This window comes from Nicotiana tomentosiformis, chromosome 5 (genome assembly GCF_000390325.3).
Source record: "Nicotiana tomentosiformis chromosome 5, ASM39032v3, whole genome shotgun sequence".
Taxonomy (NCBI): domain Eukaryota; kingdom Viridiplantae; phylum Streptophyta; class Magnoliopsida; order Solanales; family Solanaceae; genus Nicotiana; species Nicotiana tomentosiformis.
Window position 1 is genome coordinate 21,864,952 of NC_090816.1, and position 5,867 is coordinate 21,870,818.

General features: G+C 38.2%; 2 pseudogenes; both read right to left on the bottom strand.

Annotated features, from left to right (window-relative positions):
• Nucleotides 1-966: 966 nt before the first annotated feature.
• LOC117275038 (U1 spliceosomal RNA) lies at nt 967-1,102 on the bottom strand (annotated as a pseudogene).
• A 4,340-nt stretch (nt 1,103-5,442) lies between these two features.
• LOC117279214 (small nucleolar RNA U3) lies at nt 5,443-5,641 on the bottom strand (annotated as a pseudogene).
• Nucleotides 5,642-5,867: the final 226 nt, after the last annotated feature.

A 5,867-nucleotide genomic window follows, 5' to 3' on the forward strand; every position in this document is an offset into this window, starting at 1 on the left:
GTTGAGAACGTGTGCTCGAGCCAATTGATAGGTATGTTAATGACACACTTAAAAAACTAATTGGGCTTTGGATTGGTTAGGGGTTGGGCGAACGCAGGTCCCGCTATCATAAATTAGGAAAACTATCGGTTATGTTCATTTATAAGTCGTTTATTACAAAAATTGGTTAATTCATAAAATATTACTAATATTAGCCAATTAGTTATTTGTAGCAAAAAAAAAGTCAAATTTTTGCTTTCTTTAGAGTGGGTGTTATTAGAATAGATTGGGTACATCTTAAGGAGCTTGAATCTCAGTTTTGGGATGATTTGGTGGAGTTTTGAGATGATTTGAATTGAAAATTCGAGGTAGAAGATGAACATGAAAAAAAATGATATGTGTATCACATTGTGTATCATTTGTGTATCACATATGCATCATATGTGTCTCACATGTATATCCATGTATACATGTATGTGAGATACATGCCTCATACATGTTTGATACATGTGTTGGAGAAGAAGTTTTTTGAACTCGATTTTTACTACGAATTTTGATACCAAATCAATCCAAATTACCTCCAATTTTCCTCAAATTTTGTATATTGACTCATATATATGTTTCAATGAATTTCAACCATACTCATTGAAAAGGGTCCTTTTATGCTTAAATTTTTGGAATCTTGTATGTGTGTGTGTGTGTGTGTGTATATATATATATATATATATATATATATATATATATATATATATATATTTGTATTCCATCACCTTATTTGCAACCTCATCCATAAAATTTTCTTTCCGTCTTGCATCTAATGTTGCTAATCACGCTTTAAAATATGGAAGGAGATTTTTTTGTGTGGTTCTTGAAAGAACCTTATTTTTTTGGGTTTTTAATTTTTATATGTGCTTGGCTAGTTTTGGTAAGTCTATAATTAATGGCTAGAGGTTAGTAAGTTGAGACTTATTTGAGACATTTATGTAAGATTCCCCATAAATTATGACGTAGGATCGACCACTTGGGTCGATCTTAGGCGGACACCCCTCCCAAGTGCAATGGAGGTCACCAGCCTAGGCCATGGGCTTTCCTAATCACTCATTGACCCCGTCCAGGTAAGTATGTTTTTCTATGGTCCTTGGTCCTCTGTTATAGTATAGGAAAAATTACGTGATGCATCAAATATTTATACAATATTTATCATCTGTAGCTATACTTTCAGTAAATTTATCATTTGTAGCTATATTTGAATTTTATAGTAAATCTATAAAATAAGAGATTAATTGTTTTGAAATGAAACAAAAGAGCAACAAGCTCTCGTAGCTTAGTTGGTTAGAGGGCGTGCTTATTTACCGGAGGTCGATACAAGTTGTATCCTTTGTATGTGCCCTTGTATTTAGCTTTGGTTATAGTTGATACATGTTGTATTCATTGCGCAAACGAATACAGTTGATACAGGTTGTATTCGTTGCGCGAATGAATACAGTTGACATATGTTGTATTCGTTACGCGTTTGAATACAAGTGATACAAGTTAGTAACAATTGAACAGTAGCTACGAATAGTAATTAGACAAACTATAGTTATTAGACTCTAAACTAGAGTACTTTATGAAAATTCCTCTATTGTATATCCTCACTACTATTTTATCTTCTTCACTAAACGATGTGTGACAAAGTACTTTACTATTCATAACATTGTCACTTTAGTTGTTCCGAAACTTTCTGTAATTACTGTGTTATTCGCCGTTTTCACAAACATTATTCCATACTGTAGACGATGCATCTTCCTTGTGAAATCTTTTAGTCGTATTAAAAGAAGAAATTAATAACAAAATCATGAAGGGTAATATTTCTCTAAAATATTGAATCTTTCCATAGTCATTTTCAAGTTGTCCTAATTCAGTTCTGAACAACAAATGTACCAAGGGTTCATCTTCAATCAAGAAAAAAACATAGGTCAAAACTGTAACGACCCGACCGGTCGTTTTGAGTTCTAGCGTGTCGTTCGGCGGTTTGAGTCCTTGAGCAGTTTCACTTCAGGTATTATGACTTGTACGCATGGTCGAAATTTAATTTCGGGAAGTTCGGAGTTGATTTAGAAAGAAAATTCTAATTTCGGAAGCCTTAAGTTGGAGGAATTGACTAAAGTGTGATTTTTGAGTAAACGACTTCGGAATTGGGATTTGAAGGTTCCAATAGGTTCGTATGATGATTTTGGACTTGGGCGTATATCCGGATCGGATTTTGGATGACCCGGGAGTGTTTCAGCGCCTATTATGGAAGTTGGCATTTTGGAAGAATTTCATGAAAATTGGGTTGAGGTGCATTTCAATGTTATCGATGTCCGTTTAGGATTCCGAGCCTGGGAATAGCTCCGTATGGTGATTCTGGTATTGGGAGCATGTCCGAAAGTGAATTTGGAGGTCCGTAGGTCATTTCGGGGTCATTTGGGGAAAGTTAGAAATTTGAAGGTTTTAGAGAGTTTGACCTGGAGTGGACCTTTTGATATCGGGGTTGAATTTCGATTCCGGGAGTTGGAGTAGGTCTGTAATGTCAAATGTGACTTGTGTGCAAAATTTGAGGTCAATCGGACGTGATTTGATAGGTTTCGGCATCGATTGTAGAAGTTGAAGTTTCAAAGTTCACTAAGTTTGAATCGGAGGGTGATTCATGTTTTTAGCATTGTTTGATGTGATTTAAAGGCTCGACTAAGTTCGTGATGTGTTTTGGGACGTGTTGGTATATTTGGTTGAGGTCCCAAGGGCCTCGGGTGGATTCCGGATGGTTAACGGATCGAGTGTGGACTTGGATGAAATGCTGAGACAGCTGATATCTGGTGCAATCGCACCTGCGTGAAAAGGGCCGCAGGTGCGAGCCACGAGTTGCAGGTGCGAAGGAAAGGAGGCTGGTCAGTAACTGCAGGTGCGGAACATTTGGGCGCACCTGAGAAGGCGCAGGTACGAAGTGGGCAACGCAGGAACGGGCAATGGGCGTAGGTGCGGTGCATGGACCGCAGAAACGGCCGCGCAGATGCGCTACATGGAGCGCAGATGCGGGACCATTGGGCCGAGCTGGAGCCGCACCTGCGATGGAATTTCTGCAGGTGCGGAGCCGCAGAAGCATCTATTTGACCGCAGATGTAAGGATCGTTGGACAGTGAGGTTTTATAAAATGGGATTTTGGCTCATTTTCACTTCATTTCATCCATGAGAGCCGATTTTGGAGCAATTTTGGAGTGCCATCTTCATCAACTATAATGGGGTAAGTGATTCCTTCACATTGTGAGTTAAATACATGGTTTTTATATGGATTCAAGCATGAAAATTGGTAGAAATTGTGGGATTTTGATAGAAAACCTAAAAATTGGTATTTTTGGATTTTGACCACAAATTTGGACATGAAATTGGAAATAAATTATATATTTGAGTACGTGAGGTTATGGGTAATATTTATCTTCGAAACTTTTCGGAATCCGAACATGTGGGCCCGAGGGTGATTTTATATACTTTTCAAGCAGAGTTGGTAATTTGTCTAAATTGATTTGTCATGAGTGTTAAGAGTATATTCTTATTGGTTTGCATATTGTTTGACTAGTTTTGGAGCGACAGGCATCGGTTTGAGGTGTTAGAGAGGTTTTGGAGCCGGCTATGAAATTTCGGAGCGAGGTAAGTCTCATGTCTAATTTCGTGAGGGGAAAATTACCCCTAGGTGTTGTATATGGATGTGTGCTACTTGTGGTGGGGGCTACGTACGCGCGAGGTGACGAGAGCCCATACATAGCTACATTCATGTTATTGTTCGGGTAGGTTTAGATTCATATCATGCTATAGCTGTATTATTTGAGCAGTCTCTCACCTATTAAATTCCTTTATGTGTTACATTACTACTTGAAACTAGACTTGTTATTGTAGAGACTTCACGAGTTCACGATTAGTCACCGAATAACTTTACTCCTCCTACGGCATGTTTCTGTGATATATATATATATATATATATATATATATATATATATATATATATATATATATATATATATATATATATATATACACACACACACACACACATATATATATACTTCATTGAAAGGTTTTGTTAAAGAAATTACAACTCACACGTTTATTCGTGAGTGGGGTCAAGGACCTGTCAAAGCTTCTTACTCTTATGGGATCGGGTCGTTCGCCTCGGCAGAAGATTGTATTTCACTTCTAATGGGATCGGGCCGTTTGCCTCGGCAGGAAATTATATTTCACTTCTTATGGGATTGGGTCATTCGCTTCGGTAGGGTTTATGTACCACACTCTTATGGGAGCGGGCCGTTCGCCTCGGCAGGTTAATTGATTTATCATATAGTTCGGTTCGTTCGACCCTCGGCAGTGCACAATTTTATTATTATGTTGGCTCGGGTCGTACGTCTCGGTATTTCCTATATCACATTCCCATAAAACCGTGCGTAAAACTTGGCAAGAAGCCAGTGTATCTCTAAATTCCGGATTTGAATTATGGCAGCCACTTGATGAGTTTCACTATACCTATATATATGCTCCGGTTAATGAGAAAATTTCTAAAGAAGAGCTTGAGTTCCTCGTAAAGAGAGGGGATTTGTACCACGTGATCTATATTTGTCTATTTCACTTACTTACTCTGTCTCATATTTGCTATCTCTTTACTGTACCTTATGTTGTTGGACCACTAGTGAGTGTCGATGTCGACCCCTCGTCACTACTTCTCTGGGGTTAGGTTAGATACTTACTGGGTACACGTTGCTTACGTACTCATACTACACTTGCTGCACATTTTTTGTGGAGGTACATATATGTCTAGAGGCCATGTGAGAGCAGATGTGTGTATACATGCGGGACCTAGGTGAGCTGCATTCTATTTGTCGACCCGCAGCCAGCAGAGTCTCCTTCAGAGTATTTACATTTTTTTCCTGTCCAATTTGTATTCCGGACAACTGCTGTATTTTATTTTATATTCCTAGTTAATGCTCATGCACTTGTGACACCGGTTTCTGGGATGATTATGGGTTGTTCTGTATTGAATTTGTTAAAAGTATTATTATTTACTTTGTAAGTCCCCATTCTTCATTATTTAAATTGAAGGAAAATATGATTTCAAAAATAATAAAATGAGAACCCAATTAAGTAATTATTGTTGGCTTGCCTGACAGTGGTGTCCGGCGCCATCACGGCCTTTATGGATTTTGGGTCGTGACAAAAACTGATTCTGAGTGAAGTCTGTACCTACATTTTGATTCTCCATAACAAACAAAACTAAAAAAATCCGTTCGGTACATTAAGTTCTCGCTATGCGTGTACGGGGTATGGGAAAAGGGTCGAACCATAAGGTTTTATTGTACGTACTCTTACCCTGTATTTTTGCAAGAGGTTGTTTTCACGATTTGAATCCGTAACCTCCTAGTTACATGAGGACAACTTTATCGATTACGTTAAGGCTCTGTCAGACTCTGATTAAGCCATCTAGTATCATTATTGTTGAAGCTGAGAACGATCATCTACAGCACCACCATGACATGAGGGCCCTAGGGCTGTTAATTACGCTCTGGTCCATTAACTATGGCTCTCATCAACATCTCCTTAGAACTCAAGAATACAGTAGTACGAGCTTATAGAACAGATCCTGTTCAAGTAAGGCCGTCGCATCCGTCGAAGTTGCTTCACTGATATATATAAATTACTTCCTTACGTTAGTTGCTTGTCGATGTGGTGCGTTGGATCCAAAAAAGAAAAAGAAAGGACTAATTAATTATTATTTTGTTGTCTTTACAAGTTGATAATGCTGACAAAAAAGGACAACCACAAGCTATGTTTTTGTCTAACATCGAAAGATGTTTTAGTACTGACGTTTGTGGCTGCGCAGAATT